Raw genomic sequence first — 19,229 nt, forward strand, 5'->3', positions numbered from 1 at the left:
TTCCGTGACGTACATAGCCTCCTATACGCTGCATTGATATGAGGTTCATTGCCTTAGTAGATTGCATGGGCCATACCTTCCTACGCCGCCATTTTGTTGTTGGTCTTCGAGATGCGAACGGGCACACCGTGTAATTTGATTTTATTTTCCTCCCCGTTGACTGAGTATCGTTTAGCCGCTGAAAACCGGTTACACATGTGTTTTGCTGTATTTCTTCCTGTTTCTCTGTCATTTCTTTTAATATTTCTGATTTTTCTTCCTGTATCTTGCTAATATTTCCTGTTCCTTGCTCATTTCCTCCATCATTTCCTTTTGTTTCCTCATCATTTCTTTCAAAATTTCCAACATTCTTCTTTTTTCTCCTGTGGCTTTCGCTATCGCTTCTTGGTTACTTCTTATCGCTTCGTCTGTTTTTTTGTGGTTTCTCCTCCTGTTATTTCTGATAATCTTCAGATTTCACACTCATCTGGCTTTAAGTAGTCACCTTGATATACTTTTTAATTCTCTAATCGTCTGAGAGAACTCTAATATTCTATCTTTACTTGAATATAGAGAAATATAACCCTTATCTTTGAACTTAATACTTACAGTCTTTGTATGTATATATTTTCAATAGCTGGTTCGATTGTCCGGAATCAACCTCACTAAGTGACATTCCTTATCCCGATTTCATAATTATTGTCGCGATTTTGTGGATCGCAGAGAGGTGAAAGAGGTTGCTGGTGGGAATGTGTCTATCTACTATAGCAAAGATTAACTGAAAACTTTAAAATAGGTTTTATTTATTTTCAAATTTCAGAACTTACCAAGCTTCTTCACTAGGCGAAGAAGAGAAGGTGAAGTACAATAACAATCTTGATACAAGTATTGGAAAACCCAAGACTAGGGAATTTAACAGTTTCAGGCTTTAAGCCCCAAATTCCCAAGGTTACAATGACGCCGGTGTAGCGTTTAATTAAAGACCAATTTCCAGAGCATTTTGCTCCAACCGTTTCCTTCCAGAGGCACTAATAGTATCCCACAAAACCTGAAAGATTTTACAAACTCTCCGAATCCACAAAGGAGACTGGCTCCCAATTTCTCACAGCCTACTCAAGGCAAAATTGCAAAAATCATACAATTTCCGGCCTCTTTAGGCCCATCCTAGAATTTACAATTTTTACACAAGGGGTATCTATTACCCAAGCTCCTGGGCCTTCGTGGAAAGAAGAACAGGTTAAATTACGGGCCCGAACACAAACTGAATGGAGGCGTACACTTGCGCTCCTAGAAAATGAAGTATAAAACCCTAATTGGGCTCTCGGCCCGATGATGCAGAGGCTAATCCCAAGCTACTGAGGTGACTACAATTAAGGATAATTTACAGTAATGCTTTACAGGAAAGAGAAAGAGTTACAAAATCGTAGTCACCTCTAGATAAATTGAAATAGAACTCGAGAGGGTCACGCACTCTCTATCCCCGATTAACAATTTAAGTCTTTATGAAATTGTACATAAGCCGAAAGAAGTTTAACATTTTAGAAAACAGGATGTTACATAGTTAGAATGCAGAAACTTCTCCTCGTGTAAGTCTGCGGAGGTAGCTACGGAAAAATAATACTGGTGGCCATACCTGGGCTGATGTACTGCCTGCCGAAGAACGAGGCTCCCCGCCTCCTGTCTTAACACACTCACACTCAGTAAGACGGCGATCAATAAGACAAGGTAGCTGGAAAGTCCGCAGCTTAAATACCCGAGGAGACGGTTCGAGAGGGTACTCGACTAAATCCGGACACACCCTCTCATTTTTATTGGTTCAACCAAAAACCTACAGGAAGCCTGTGATAGGCTCAAAAATAATTACAGAAAATTTGTGATTGGCCAGATTTAAAGCTGGCGGAATGAGAAAGAAGGTTTCCAAACCTTGAAATAACCAAATAAATTTAGTTGAGACAACGTAAGAACACAAAATTTCTTTAAATCACTAATTCCTCCGTCTTACACCATAGTGGATAACCTCAGTTTCTGTAAGGAAATCTATGGAGAAAAGTTCAAACTTCTTGACGTAAACCAAAACAAACAATTAAATACAGACAGTTTAGGCAACTTCACAATAACACAATACTCATTAATTCAATGGTGACATCTTCTGGTCAATGTCCCAGCTTCATGCCATAGCTGTTTCACGTTTTGTTAGACGGATATCGTTCTTTAAGGCGCGTCTTTTAAATGAGCGGAGTGAGATGTGCCTCCCAGTACTGACCTCCCCCCCTAAAGGTCCTTCCTTGGGGTGACTTGGAAGAAATTTGGAAGAAGAAAATTTTCATATTGAAATTTTTTAGAAATACCTTGCTGAAAACCCATTTTCAGAGGATTGGTTTGGAAAACAAGATTTGAAGTCTTCTTGTGGTCGTAGAAATTGATATACCAATTCAGTCTGATGGCAAGACCGGCCGCCCCTGCCGATACCCAGGAGTGGTCCCCACCCCCAGTACCCTCAGATACACCTCTCCCCCTACCATGAGAGGGGTAGTCGTGGTAATGGTCACCACAGATCAAATGTAGATGTGCAGTCCCCAGATGAGTTGGCGGTGGAGTTTCCGCACGTCAGCACTTGCCGGAAAGATGGACTCCGGCGCGCCGTTCAGAAGGAGGTCTCACTAGACTGGAGTGGGCCCTTACCCACTCCGGTATCGCTCGCAAGATGTTGGGACACAGCCGACAACGGCTGAGGGGGTCCTGAAACAATAATATCTGGGCGACAGAGAATGTTTTGCTGGAGCCTTGAGAGTACACTTTATTTATAGAAGGCAGAGCGGCGGGCGACGTATATTGTGAGTGTGTGACAGCAATGCATGGATGAAGGAGATGAGGCTAGGTAATTGCCACCAGGGTATGGAAACCAGGAATAATCAGAGGGGAAGATTGTACAATACAAATTTACATGTTGAGGCGGGGCAGAAGGCCTCCCAATTAACATTACATAAATTTTAAGCAGTACGACGCTTCTAAAAGAAACATAACCTTCGACTCCTGCCAATGGAGCGAGTGTAAAACAACCATGAATTTACACTGGTTTATCCTGAGAGAGGTGAACCCTAAATATACTCTCCGTGGCTGGGTTACAGCCCTATAGTGTAACCAGTGTTAGAAAATTTAAAATGATGCATGAACCATGGAATCTTGGGGCAAGCTTGCCCGCAGGAACAAAATTTTTAACCATGACTTGATCTCCAACTTTTAAATTGGTGGGCCTCCGTCCACGATCATATATTTCTCTAACCTCTTCATGGGAAACTTTAAGATTGGTTTTAGCCTTCTTCCATAGATCTATAATATTATCGGGATCTATTGTCTCTGGTAATATGTCGTTAAGTGAGCAAAAGATTAGAGAGCGGCGAGTAAGGAATAAACTTAAACATGATGGAAGCTGGAGTGAACTTGTGTGATTCATGAACTGCCGAATTTAGAGCAAAGCTAACCAATGAAGAGAAGTATCCCACCTGGAATGATATTCATGATGAAATGCAATTAGAGCAGATTTAAGATTACGATTGACCCGCTCAGACAGAGAGGGTTGAGGGTAGGCGAAGTTAGGGCTATGGTGACTGAGCGTTTGTATTTGTCCCAACGCTCTCCTCTTCATATTCAAACAACACACCACACTACCAACCACCAGTGAAACACGCAATAGTGATGACATCGCTCCACATAGGGTTGGCGTCAGAAGGGCATCCGGCCGTAAAACAGGGTTGAATCCTCATGTACGACACAGATCGCAGCCGCGACGCCACACGTGTGAGGAAAATAGGAACAAGAAGAGAAAGGAGTTACGGTTTGTCAGTGTCACACAACGCAACGACTATGCCACGCTAGTTTTTAGTACATTATGGCAATTTGAACAATGATGTGATTTAATATTACTTCTTCGTTTCTTTCTTTCTTTCTTATCCGTTTACGCACCTCCACGTTTGGTTTTCCACTGACTCCACCTCTACCACCTCAAGGGCAATGTCCTGGACCGTGAGACATTTGCTTGGGGATAAAACTGGTGAGGAGGACCAGTACTTCGCCCAGGGGCCCTCACCTGCTATGCTCAACACGGGCCTTGTGCGGTGTGAAAATACGGAAAACCTTTTTCCTCTCCTCCAACTACTTTTGAAATTTCGTGTAAAGCCGGGAATAAAACACGGACCTTCAGGTGTAGCAGCTAATCACACAAACCACTAACATCACAGAGGCGGACTTATTTATTTCCACATTTTAAAATTAGTTATTATTCCGTATATCAAGAGGCGTACTGGATTATGTAAATTCTTAGCCCTGCGCTACGTCTTACATTGCTATTATTATTATTTTATTGAACTGTTGAATCGGAAATTTCCCCAAGCACGAGAGCGAGAAGTGGGAGAAAACTTCTTTTGCGCAACATTCAGAAACGCCCATGGGAGGAATCCCTCGCTCAAGGTCGTCAATATATTCTTTGGCATTTGAATGATGTGTTTATCGAACAACCGCAGTTCCAGCTGTTAGTGGCTAATGGCGTGGCGTAATTCCAGAGTAGTGGTGCAACACGGATTCAGAAACAATGGATACTGAATCAGCATTTTCCCACGAGTTCATTGACCCCTGGTAGTGTACCTATGCGGGTTCTGACCAGAGGTCATTCATCCCTAGTATAGTTATAATGCAATGTCGATTCACGTATTTTGATTAAGAGAGCATGCCTAACTTCACAGTCACCATCGTGGAAGGTCCTAACCTTACTTTTACGGCCAAATGCCCTTCTCGACGCGAATTTTGGATAAGAGAGCAAGCCTAACCTCACAGTCGCCATCTTTGACTGGCCTAACCTCACTGGGCCTAGTTCTAAGGGAAGATGCCCCTCCCGATGGCAACAGTCGCCATCTTGGTGGGGCTTAATCTCACTTTTAAGGCTAGAGCCTTTCCCGACATTATCTTGAGTTGCAGGGCAATGGGGATTCTCGCCACGCCATCTTTTATTTTTTATTTTTTATTTATTTATTTAATTATTAGATACAGCCTATGGAGGGCCATTTTACACTAATAATAATAATAAGTTTAATAAGTATAAAATATAACAAAGGTATAAACAACAATATTAAGTAACAACAATAATTAACAATTTTAACAGTAACAATGTAACAACAATGACAACGGTAACTGGCAAGTGTCGGTTTCAGAAATTAGGAAGAAGAAAGGTCAAGGGTTGGAGGGACGGAAGAAAGTGAAAACCTGGAGAGGACTTCAAAGGAATCTTTTAATTTTTTGTGTGAAGGATGCGAAAGGTGTGAATATGTCGATATCGGGTAGTGAATTACCAAGAGTAGGGAGACGGTGAAAGATAGAGCGTTGTTGTAAGGTTAGGCGCGGATGGGACACATGATGGGTGCGCCGGTTGCGTGTAGGGCGGGGAGGAACGTGTATAGGGAAGTACGCTGGAAGAGAATTACATTTGGTGTAGCCATTGATTATTTTGTGAAGGTAGCATAGATCAGGGAACTGTAAACGGCTCCTCAGGTCAAGTATACCCAGGTAGTTCATAATGTCGGATCTAGTTTTGTTCTTAAAAACAGGATTGCGAGTCTTAACAATGAAAGTGAAAAAGTTAAAAATACTATTTAGGTGAGATATGTTTGTAATAGCAGATGAGGACCAAATAGGGGAACAAAAGTCAATAATGGGGAGAACATACGAGACAAAGTATAATTTTAAGGCGTTAATATCATTAATTTCAGTAAACCTATAAAGAATGCCTAGAGTACGCATCGCACGGGATTTTATGGAGTGAATGTGAGCAGAGAAGGTTAGTTTACAGTCTATTATAACACCTAGGTCTCTTACCTGAGAAGCCGATTGCAATGTATTTCCGTGGATGGTATATGCAGTGTTCATTCCTTGTTTTAGCAATGAAAAGAAGATTGTATTGCACTTCTTAAAATTGGGAGAAAGATTCCATTTCTTAAACCAGTCACCACACGAGTTGAGAACAGTCTGTAATTCGTCACAGTCATCAGGCGTAGACACTTCTCTTAGGATTTTCAGGTCGTCGGCGTACAAGAGGAGGGAACACTGACTATTTCGTGTGCAAAAAATTATGTCATCGATATAGAGAACAAAGAGTAGGGGTCCCAGAATACTGCCCTGAGATACTCCTGATAACACAGATAACCATGATGAGGCAGATTCAGGGAGTACCACTCTTTGTTTTCTGCCGGAGAGGAAACTTGTTATCAATGACAAGACGGGGCCATGGATATTAAATCTGGTAGCGAGCTTATGAAGAAGAAGTGCATGATCCACTGAGTCGAATGCCTTGGCCAGATCTATATAGATTGCATCTAAATGAGATTTATTTTCCATTGCTGAAATGATGTGGTGATTGAGAACAGTGAGGTTAGTGAGGCATGATTTTCCGGGAGTGAATCCGTGTTGTTCATCAGATATGTACGGCTGTGTGAAAAAGAGGAGTCGGCGGTGGATTATTCTTTCGAGGACAGAGGATAGTATTGGAACGATAGATATTGGGCGGTATGATGAGATATCATATTTGTTGCCAGATTTGAAAATAGGTGTGATATCAGCTCCGAGGGCCTAACTACACCGTCAACATCTTGGTTCAGTTTCACGTTCAGAAGCCCTTCTCGTCGCCATTTTGGAGGGCATAACTACACAGGGCACAGTTTTAGGGACAGATGGCTTTTCCTGTAGCCATTTTGGAGAGGCATAATTACACATTCGCCGTCTTGGGCTCAATTTTACGGTCAGATGCCCTTCTCTCCTCACAGACGGAAATTTGGAGGGGCCGAACTACACAATCGCCACCATTGACCTAGTTTTACAGTCAGATGCCCCTCCCTCCTTACAGACGCCATTTTGGAGGGGCCTAACTACACAGTCGCTATCTTGGGCCCAGTTTTTTCGGTCAGATGTACTTCCACCTCCTTCTCATCTGACCTAGTCCACCCTCGGAGAAGTGACAGATCTGTGACGTAATGAGCCCGGGCGATGCACAAAACCGAACGCGCAGGCCTTCTCCTCACAGAGCTGTAACGTCACAACGTGAGTGATTTGAAATGCGGACTGAGGGCTAAGGGTGCACGACATGTGTCTGTTCCTTGTCTCGTTTCTCTACGGTGTCGGTTTTTGTGAATGAGAATAATCTGTTAATGTCGATTACCGGATGCCCTTCTTGACGTCAGAGATGATAAAATGAATGTTATGATAAGTGGAGAGAGGGTAAAACCCAGTGGTCGCACATAGCCTCCTCCTGTAGAACAGCATCGAGAGGTCAGCTCAAGGCTTTTACGTCTCCATCCGACGGACAAATAACCAACAACAGCGTTACATGCCCTTACTGCGGAGAAGATCGGAAGGCTTCTTTTGGGCACACAATCTAGTCATTAGAAATTGAATATCACCACCTAACTTACCCTGCTAGGCTGAATGACGCTGGCCTTACCTCATACACGACCCTCCCCTTCCTTTCTACTTAGTTGTCTACCTGCGCCAGCGTTGTCTCCGACGGGACTGAGCATGTGCTATACTAAGGTCATTCCGTTTTAACACGCAGCGATGACGTCGACATGGTTATGCATGTTCAGACTTGTTCGTTATCAAGGTCTCTCTCTAGTAAATTCAAGGCTTTACAGATGGTATCAGTGTGAATATTTCCGATGGGTGTGAGGAGGAAGAGGGAATGCGATGAGTAGAACATTTGGAATTTAATGAAATATTTATTGTGTAATTATTTACAAAATTAAACACACTACTACCGGTTATACAACAGACTTGGTTATGGTGCCGACAACGTTGCTGTACTATTTAGCAGCTTACTGCGAAGACGTAGCATACTTCCAAAATTTTAAGGCCCATTGCAACATTCAAGTTAAACAAAACAGCCATTGCTTATGAAGTTATTTTTAACCCATATATGCCCAAATTATTTTTCTGTGGAATATTTCGATATATTTCTAAAGTCCAGTTGTTTGTAACTTAAATGAAAGGGTCATGATGATTTTAGGTTTCAGTAACATATTTTCGCTGAGATTTGTCGACAGTGAGCATGGATGGGTAGGATAAAAGACATGCTCATCTTCGCATTATACGCTCATATGAATGTAAATAAATAGTCACACAAGTGTTGAATAAGCACAAACAATTACAAAATATATAACTCAAAACATAAATGAGGAACGGTTTTGCCTGAAATTAGAATGCACACGGTTTCAAAAGAAAAGGACAACATTCTTATGTTTGTATTACTTGTTATGCACACAATACCAAATTTTGAGTATGTATGATCACTGCAAATAACAAAAAAGGAAAACTACGAGTATAACTTCAAAAGAGTTTACTCTGCGTTTTGAGGTTACACTCTGCTTTTCGTCATCCAGTCTGGTTTAACGTGATTGGAATGTCTCGAAGCAAAGGACGTGGCAGCCAACGTTACATTTCTTGCACCGCTTCCTGGCAGCTTTACGATATTGAGCGCACCGCACCTGTTTCTCTCCTGTTTCGAAATAGTGAGATACACCATCGAAACGCTCTTCTGGCAACACGCGTGAAGATATTTTCGTACTCGGTCTTCCTGCGTTAGGATGCGAAGCGGAAAAAGATAGAATACACGCCCTAACGATTTACCGTTTGAAGCCGAGAAGGTCTAGATTTTCCTCTTTGCCCTTTCAAGTGAACCGGAAAAGTTGCCATGCATTGTTCATGGAGATGTTCAGAAGGAACGCAATTAGAGGCCAGTACCATTTCTTGTTTTGGATGCTGATGCGGTAACAAGATACATTTTGATCCAACTGATTGACGCCCCCCATGTGCATATTATACAAAGTTATACATGCTGACTGAATTACTGCTATGTATTCGTTTTCAGCATTTCTCCATCTTCTGGCAGGCACTAGAGGCGCTAGATAGTTGAGGCTACTGTATCAACACTGTAGCGTGATACCTGAGCTACGTTCTGTTAGCTGGTTTCTCTTCTTACAGAGATGAATCTCAGGAAATGGAACATTCTCCACTCCGTACCTCTACCTTCGTGGCCTGGCTTTTACAACAATCAAAGGATCTAAAATAATTATCAACAACAAGCTGAGTTAAGTGCCTTCTTGTAGGTCCATACTCCTAATTCTGGTATTGTGTTTCCAGTAGCCGCCCCTTGGTAATGTTCTCCTTGAACTAGATACCCAAGACGAGCCGATAGAGCCCATACTTTATACCCCAAACTTATATTGTTTTGCCATGAATGTGTTGCTTTGCGCTGTGTCTTCCAAAGTAGGTGACCGTTGACTCGTCCACAGAAAGATGCGTAACACCAGGATAACGCCGTAGCCAGCTTTCGTTCAGCATAGTCTAAGCAGGACGAATTTTTCCGAAACGGTCATTGCAGACTAGTTTAGCGTTGTAACAAAAATGTAAATATCTGAGAATTTCCTCAAACCCATTGCGTGACATTGCTGTCCATCGTCAGCGATTTCCCAGTACATCCCTGTCCTGACCATAACATTGCAACCGGAAAGGAACCATATTGCAAAGAATAATAACGAAAATAACGCATTAACTTTTCAACAGAGTACTGAACTGTGCTCTGAGTGACATAATCAAGTATTTCATCATCGAAGAACAGCTCAAACAACTGCGTTGGAGAATATTCATTGTTCAAAAAGTTTGACATTCGAGAACATACTGCGCAGGTGCGTCTCCTTTGCTGCTTCCCATCGTCTTTTCCACTCTGTACTTGGGTTGTAGCCTCTAGCAACCATGTCTAAGGCGTTGCGTAAAGTTGGATGGCGTGAACGTAATCTGTTTTGTTTGATAGTTCGTACATCTTCATGTACAGGTAGATCGGGGTTCCTTAAGATTTTATTGAATTCCTTGATGAGAGCGGTGGATCTGCGTAAATCAGATGGCATTATTCCAGATAGAAGCGGGAGCCAATGAGTTGGTGTTGATCGAATTGTGCCAGTTATTATGCGCATAGTGGAATTCAATTCAGTATCAATGAGTCTTGTGTGATGACGGTTCATCCATACTGGAGCACAGTACTCAGCACTTGAATATACCAAGCCTAAAGCTCAAGACCGTAAAACGCTTGCCGAAGAACCCCAGGTAGTTCCACAAAGCTTATGAATGATGTTACGTGTTTTCAGTTTCTGTACAGAGCCCAGTCTGTATACTCTTCCTCCTTCTTCTCATACCTTAACAGCTCTACATTATAGACCTTGCTCTGCTCAGCTCTGTTCCTGGGTTCTAATTGCCAGTCTTTCTTGGAACTTTATCTTCACTAGTATGTGATCTGACTCACTATCTGCACCACGCATGCTTCTCACATCCGTAATATTGGAGACATGTCACACATCTATCAGCACATTGTCTATATGGTACTTTGTCAGACCATCCGGTGATATCCATGTCTCTTTTTGGATCTCCTTATGCGAAAAACATGTGCTCTTAATCACCAGCTCCTTGCTAAAGGCAAAATCAATCAAATTCCATCCGTTCTCATCGGATTCTTTGTGTTTACTGTGATATCCTGCCACTGGGTGGTTTTCTTTCTCATTGCCTCTTTTGGCATTGTAATCCCCTAGGACAACTTAATATCATATTTGGACAACTTGTCATATACTTCTCACATTCCATGTTCCAGTATATACATATCGTTGCCATCTAGCACGCTTTAGTCATCGAAAGTTTAGGACCGTCTGGTTATCTCTATTTCGTTTCTGAACAATATGTAGTTCTGTGGCGGTGAAGTTGTTAGCCCCCAACCTGGAGGACCAGGGTATCACTCTTAGTCTGGATCATCACTTTAGATCTGTCCGGCTTGTGTGGCCCTACCAGGAGCATATGCTCCCGCCGGCGAAGCTCTAAGGATCATTTCAACACGCAAGCCTCCAAAATACACGGCAAAATGTATTTTGCCTTTGTGAAGGTGGTGACACCATCGGGAGGACGGAGATGGCTTTGCTTTTTAAACACTAGTACTCATTCATACCCTCTGCTTTGTAATTCAGTGACCATGGAATTGCTCTTGATGTGCAAATTACTTTATATTTATTTTGTATTCCTTACCTTTGTTGTTGTTATTATTACTACATATCCCTTAAAATGTAAATTAACTATTATTTAATCTAGTAAATTATGCTTATTTCATGTATTTCATTGCATATTGATATTGCTATGACAGCATGGTTTCTGTATGATGTAGATACAGTATAAAAGAATTTCTTCCCAAATAGTTTGTTATACACCCCCATGGATGAGGGACGCAGGTGAAGAATACACCCACGGTATCTCCTGTCGGTTGTAAGAGGTGACTAAAAGGGGCTACGAAGGGATGATTGTATTAGAACCATGAAACTACTTGTGATTAGTACCATCACGTGGGGAACACCATGGGCCGCCTTTACTTGCGAGTAGCACCACTATGTTGGGTACACAATAGGTTTATGATTAGTAGCAACATAAGGTGAGTGTATAGGTTTTCCAGTACTCGTGATTAGTACCATTGTGAGAAACACCACGTGTTTGGGCGTTGCCTGTGATTAGTACCACTATATCAGCGGCACCCTGGGAGGAACACCATGAGAATACCGGCGCCCGTGATGAGTACACGTAGGTGAGAAACACCACAAGTCTGCGTTACTTGTACAAAGTAGAATACTTGTGAGTATTACCATAATGTGTTGAACACTGTGAGTCTACACTATATCTTATTAGTACCGTAACATGACAAATACCATGGTTCCACTTTACTAGCGATAAGTACCATAATGAGGGGCCGTTGACCTGAATTTTGGACTGCTTTAGATAACACGCATCCTCAGTTCAGGATTGTGCTTTAGAAGCACTCCCTTGGTCAGTGATACTATTGCTTATGATAGTTCCTGAACTGGATCCATTGATTGTTTTAAATTCATATCCATCCATTCATTCTTAATCATCATGTTTCTTTTCATTCTGGTCTTTGGATTTTGAACTTTTAAATTGTCATTGCAATTCGTCTCATTTTGTACCATTAGGGGCTCTTGACCTAGATGTTAGGCCCCTTTAAACAACAAGCATCATCATCATCATCATCAGTGTTCTGCCAAACGGCAGGTCTTCACATAGCAGCTCTCCGCGCAATCCTGTCTCTTGCCGCCCCTTTTTTCCTCATACTTGTATTCTATATTTATACTGTCCAGCATCTGATATCTTCTCCTTCCTCTTTGTCTTTTTCCATTTACCGTTCCTTCTATAGCATCTATAAGCAAGCAATCTCTCCTCATCCAATGACCAATCCAATTGTGCTTTCTCTTCTTGATTACTTTTAATATATTTCTCTCTTCCCAACTCTTCTCAAGACTTCTTCATTCTTTACTTTTTCTATCCATTGTATACTTTCCATTCTCCTCCAAATCTACATCTCAAATGCTTCCAGTGTTCTTTCGTCTTCTTTTCTCAATGTCCAAGTCTCAGCTCCATACAAAGCATTTCACGAATCGCTTCCTCCATTCTCTATCCATGCCCCCACAAAAAGTCTGCTCTTCTTATTAAATGCTTCCTTCGCAATCGCAGTACAAGTTTTCACCTCATGTCCTCTGTTATTACACTTCCCAATTATTTGAAAGCATCCACCTGTTCTATTATTTCCTGCCCTAACTTTATAGTTGTCTTCACCTTTCTTGTTCTTATCACCATACATTTTGTCTTTTTCTTATTATTTGTCATTCCAAATTCTTCACAGACAGCATTTAGATCTGTTAGCATCGCCATCATAGTTCGTTCACTCTATGCCTTTATGACCATGTCATCAGCAAATCTGATACATTCTATTCTCCTACCACCAACTTTCACTCCTCATTTTCCATTCATCCATTTCTGGATAATCTCTTCCAAATACATGATAAAAAGTATGGGGGAGAGGCAGCAGCCTTGTCTTTCTCCCCTTCTAATTGTAGTTTCCTCTGTCATCTCATTCCCTATCTGCACTCTTATCTTCGGCTGTAGATACAGATTCTTGATCAGCCTTCTCTCCTTCCAGTCAATTCCGTTCCTGCTTAGAATGTCCATTAACTTTTTCCACTGTACTCTGTCAAAAGCTTTTTCCAGGTCAATGAGCACAGCATATATTTCTCTTCCTCTTTCAATGTATCTCTCTCCTGTTACGAGATCTTTTTTTCTCTTACCTGATGATATTTTCTCCGCTCCGATTTGGTGCTCCTTATACTACGCGGCGATACGAACTGTCTGCTTGTCAACATGCCTTACTACTGCTCAGACAGTAGCCTTTCCTTGCGCATCCACCGTGACGTCATCGGCCTCTAGTATGTTCTAGATAGCGCTCCCCTGCCATATATATACTCCCCGTTTACTTCTTTCGCCGATCAGCTGTGATTCAACTTTGTAATAGGCAGTGGGAGCTGGACCTCTGGACACGGCTGGACCGTGTCGGTTTTAACTTACTTCGTGCATCAAAACTGACTGGGTGAGCAGATACCTTTTATTTCTATCTCATTTTCATAAGGCCTTATTTTCCTGGTTTGTGCTTTGCCACATGGTGTGGATTCGAACATTAGTCCCTTCAGGACTTATCATAGCCTTGGTGCACTTAACCTTGCAATTAAGACATTATTATTTGGAATGTGGTGGCCAAAGTGCTCTGTACTGGCAATATAATAGTGCTCCCTGAACCTCACGTGTGGTGTGGTGAACTTTGTTTCGCGTCATTTCGTGCTGGGGACTCGGCAGCCTGATCCCTGCTCGATTTCCCATCCCTTTGTTCTTATTTCATTATTTTTCTTTTCCTGCTTTCCTTACCCCCCACTTTCCCCTTTCCCTTGTTAGTACAACTTAATCAGATTGTATGAGAAACACTGGTATATTTCTGGTCTGCTAAAACTCTCGTATGTCTCTTGTTTACATTTCGAACTTTCTGGTAATTGCCCCTTCCCAGTGCGTGTGCTAATGTTTTGCAGGACAAAATGTTATGCTACCTGTTCGCTCGTTAGTCCAAATGCATCCCTTGTTCCTTTACCTCTCATGAAGCCATACTGTTCCTCAGAGATACAGTTGTCTAGCCTTCCATGAAGTCTTCTGTTCAGTACTCTCAGTAATACTTTGGCTGGATGAGTGATCAGACTGATGGTTGTAAAATCTTCATATCTCTTTGAATTCTTTTTCTTTTCAATCGGTACCATTACTACTGAAAGAAAATCATCTGGCCATTCGCCGCTTTCATATATCTTATTACAGAGGAATGTTAGCTCTTTCACACATTTATTTCCAAGACTTAAAAAGCTCTACCGGTAATCCATCAATTCCACTTGCTTTGCGATTCTTCATTTCTTTCAGAGCTTTTCCTACCTCCCCTTTCAGAATGCTGTATCCTTTTTCATCTTCTATTACTCTTGTCTCATCTTCTATTTCTATACCATTTGTTCTTTGATCACACTCATATAGGCACTCGACATACTCTTTCCACCTTTCCCTTACTTCTTCAGGTTTATACACCAATGTGCCATCATTTCTTTCTATTTCCATACTGGTCTTGCTTTTCCTCCCTTCAAATTTAATTTATACATCATTTCATATTTCCCTTCCTCTTCTAGTTTCTCTATTTCCTCACATCTCTCTTTCATCCATGTCTTCCTTGCTTGATCTGTTTCTCTCCTTAATTCGTTGTTCAGTTTTCTGTACATTCGTTTCCCTTCCTCAGATCCTACATTCTTCCATTTCCTTCTTTCCTCCATCTTGCTCAGCATTGTATTTGTGACCCATTCTTTCCTTATTCTTGCAGATGTCCTTTTCCCAAATACTTCTTCTGCAGAATCCGTGAGGATTTCTCTCATCATCTTCCATGTCTCATTTGCACTTTCTTCAATAGAACCTCTATTCCATTTTGACATAAATATGTCTTCCAGCTCCTTATCTTTACCACATTCCTTTATAATTTCTAGGTCAAAATATTCTCTTGGTTTACCCTTTCTCACTTTTTTCAACCGCACTTGCATATCTCCCAGCACTAATTTGTGGTCTGAATCTATATCTGCTCCGGGGTACGCTTTGCATTCTTTAGACAGTTTCTGTACCTGTTCTGTATCATAATATAATCAATTTGATACCACTCACCATTCAGCCTGGATGTCCATGTGTAACGCCATCTCTTGTGATGTTCGAATAAGGTGTTCCGAATCACAAGTGAGTTTTCTTTGCAGAAATTAACCAACATTTCTCCCCTGTTTTCCTGGTACCCAGTCCGAATTTTCCAACTACTACTTCTTTTCTTCCTTCACCAACCACAGCATTACAATCCCCCATTACAATAATGCAGACATTTCCCTTCTCTTTTACCAAAAGTTCTTCAATCTTTTCATAGTATTCTTCTACTTCCTCATCCTTGTGTTGGCTTGTTGGCATGTAAACTTGTATTAGAACTGCATCCTCCTCCTCACCCTTTAATCTAATTATCATCAATCTATCATCTATAAGTTATAATCCACCTTTAATATTTTGTTCTTCAGCCGATTTCCTATCATAATTGCCACGCCATTACTACCACCAGTTTCATTTCCTGAATAAAACAACCTGTAGTCTCCACTTTCTACCTCACCACAGCTTCTCCATCTTACTTCACACATTCCTAAGGCGTCCAGTCCATTTTCCTTCATATCCTGTTTCGCATTTTCCATCTTGCCACCTTTTAGCAGTGTTAGAACATTCTATGTTCCAATCCTTATCTTCTCTTCCTTCTACCTAACCTGCTTTGATCTTCCTTTCTCATCTTCCTTCAATTTATCTTTCGTTTGTCCCATTGTTATCCCCTCTCGTAGATCCGATTGAGGTGAAGTTTTACTTCTTGAATCATTTACACAACGAGCTATACCATGTGTTTCCTGGGAATTATAATGTGGTAGTATCCCGTTACTTTCCACATAGGCAAGAAGCTGCCCAACCTAATGTGACCGAAGATGTTCACGTCCATTGTAATGGCGCCAACAAGTGCAGACTCCACTTCCTAGGCAACGCTGGTGAGAGCATGCAGAGTGCCCATCTTTGTCATTGTTTCCATGGCATTGATGGCAAATAAAACAAAATGGGTGGCACTTAGGGCAAATGCAAATACAGTAAATAAATACATCGAGTGTCCCTCTTAGTAGTGTAATCTATGGAATGGAGACAAAACAAGATGAATAACGCCTACGGCATAAAAGGCACATAGACTTATGTTATAAACCAATATAAATAGATCACAAATTCAGTAGACAACATCAACACACACTCAATATATGCCACAGTGTAACAAACACTACCAGGAAGCCGCTAACTAAGCACAGTTCCCCTCATAAATGGATATATGATGCACTAACATCACACACGATCCTGCGTTTGGCAGCCATCTTAACAGACTAGGGAAGTATATTTTATTAAGATACATAATGTTCTTACATATATGTATAATTGAATGGCCATTTCTTGTAGTGGCATAGCTGTAGAGTAGAATGTATTGTTTCTTTCATAATGAAGTGACGTAAATTTAAACAACTTGAGTGACCTAATGCGACTATCATTTAGTGCCCGGTTACTTGTGATTACGGTTATGTCCGAGGTTATAATACTAAGATCATCTATTATACGTAAGATTTAGCTTTTAAATACGTGTCTTACCGCGAGTTACTCGGAATTTTCTTCACGTTTACGGTGAATGGAGGAGTGCAGTGTCTTCATTAGTGAACCATAATTGTATTGCACGAATACTTCGTGAGGTGACTATATTTTAATATTTATTTGTAGAAGGTCTTATGCATGATAATACAATACGTGTTGATTGCGTAGTGGCGAATGTTTCGTGGAATTAGTGTTGCGTTGATTGCGATACATTGGTGATGATAAAAGAGATTCTTTGGGAATGCTTGTGAATTCTCTTGGGTAAGTAAGTGTGAATATGTATGATGTGCTTGAATATGGTGAATAATAAGGACAGAGTCGTCCATGATGTGTTTTATGATGAATTAATGTTGTTATGTTAAGTGGTTCGTTGAAAAATAGATAATGGGAGTGTGATAAATAATTATTGAGATTTAGCGATGGATTTAAACGCTCGTCATACAATTAAGAACCCAAAATAGGCAAGCAATTGTGTCGTTATTTTTGCGGTGTAAGATGTCCGAAGGTCGAGAGTAGGGTTGTCATATGATCCTCGAAACACTGTTTCTCGACGAGATACGATCCAGATACCATTTAATATGAGGAAATGGTCACTAATTAGACGTCTTCAACATTTAATAAGCATATATGTGTGAAGTGGAAGGTCGGATTTATTGAATTATTGTCACCGGGTAGTGGATTATATTCTTGCGTAGTTGCTTATAGTATGCTTCCTGTAGATAGTGCGCCTTCAAGAGTTTCTTTCAGGAGGGCAGTGCCGATGGAAGCAGTTACTGTTAATCATTCTTTTGGATCATTAATGATTTTGTAGCGGCTAGATATTGTGTTCTATTTAGGTGGCTGATGCGGATTCCTGGGACATGCTGTTGTTGATTGAGTTATGTCGTTATGAGATTCAATTATTATGTGGTTTTTTTTTACACTGTGTACACTTTATGGATACTTATATTGAAACTGGTCACCATTAGAGAACTCAAGTTGGTTAGCAATTAGGTAATTTCTGAGATAATGGATAAAATGTAGAGTATTTTAAGATGAAATCTTGGATAAGTGAAGATAAAAGCAAGTGTAGTATTTAAAAAAAAATTGAATGAAATTTTATTCGATCCTATTATTTATTGCGGGCGGACAATTAATGATAAATAATGATGATTTGCCTTCAGCAAGTTCTATATTCGTTTCCATCAAATTAGTATTTTCAATCAAGATTTAAATAATGATGGTTTTTAAGTAGGCATTTAGCCAACAGAGACTTTCTTTCGTCCATCTAGCTATTATCCAATCATCATACAATGTATTATTATTGTATTAAGTTAGGTTTTGATTTCATTAAATTGGAAAAAGGTCCTTCAAAGAAACTAACATTCGTTTTTCTTATTTTAATGAGATATATTTAGCCTTGCGTAGTTTATTGAATACTATTATTACTATGATCATGAACGTCTTGCGTCAAATGCTAGTCAAACTGCATAAACAGTAGTTGAATGCCCATGCCCTGGGTGGAGAATTATGCGTCACGACTGACTTTAGCCGAGGCTTATAACAAAAACCTACGAACCTTCTATATCCCCGGGCAATGGACGGGTGTAATGTATATATTTACAAAACACATACGGAAGAAATGAAAACAGAAGTGTGTTTGTACATTTGAAATGACCAATGGAAGTATAACTTTCACTTACCAAATGCACAGAACAAGATACATAAGATGTCTGCGAATTTCACTAGCTGCCGAGTGAAATACATCCACCGTCCCGCTGATTTCATTCAGGGAACTTAGGGCCTGCATAAACCAAGAGTTCCTGTGTGATTCCGTTCTGCACCTGGGTAAGTGAGGGGTGACAGCCTGTCGGGTGTTGCGGGAACATGAATTGGTAGCAACTGGAGTAAATTACTGGTACATTTGTGTATGAATCGTGCGTTCACATACCTGGACTTAGTTCTAAGAGACTCAATACACATTTTTGTCGATGACAGCGTGATACACAAATACTTTTACGGATCCATTTGGAGAATCTGATCTGTACTCGCTCTAAGGCATTAACTAAGTATTGTTGTGAGGGCATCCACACTTCAGCGCAGTACTCGAGACTAGGTCGTATAAGCGAGAAATACAGGGTTTTCAAAGGGACAACATTTAAAACTCCTGCAATTCCTTTTGAGGAAGCCTAACATTTTAAATGCCTTGTTAACGACATTTAACGCATGCGCATTGACATATAGATCATTTTGATTGCTAAAAATAATAGCAAGAGCGTTAATTTTATTAACACGCTTCACTTCTTGATCTTTTATATGATAATTGAACACATTCACTTGCGATTTTCTGGTCAAGGATATCGCACTGCACTTTGAAATATTTAGTGTTAAATGCCACTTTTTGCACCAATCACTAATATTATTTATATCAGACTGTAACAATGCACAGTCACACATCTTTTCAATTACCCTGTAAAGTTTAAGGTCATCAGTATAGAGCAGGTAGCTGCTGGAATGGATTTGTGATGGCAGATCATTAACAAATAGAAGGAAACTCTAAGGGCCCAGGAGTGAACCTTACGGAACGCCATACA

This window comes from Anabrus simplex, chromosome 10 (genome assembly GCF_040414725.1).
Source record: "Anabrus simplex isolate iqAnaSimp1 chromosome 10, ASM4041472v1, whole genome shotgun sequence".
Taxonomy (NCBI): domain Eukaryota; kingdom Metazoa; phylum Arthropoda; class Insecta; order Orthoptera; family Tettigoniidae; genus Anabrus; species Anabrus simplex.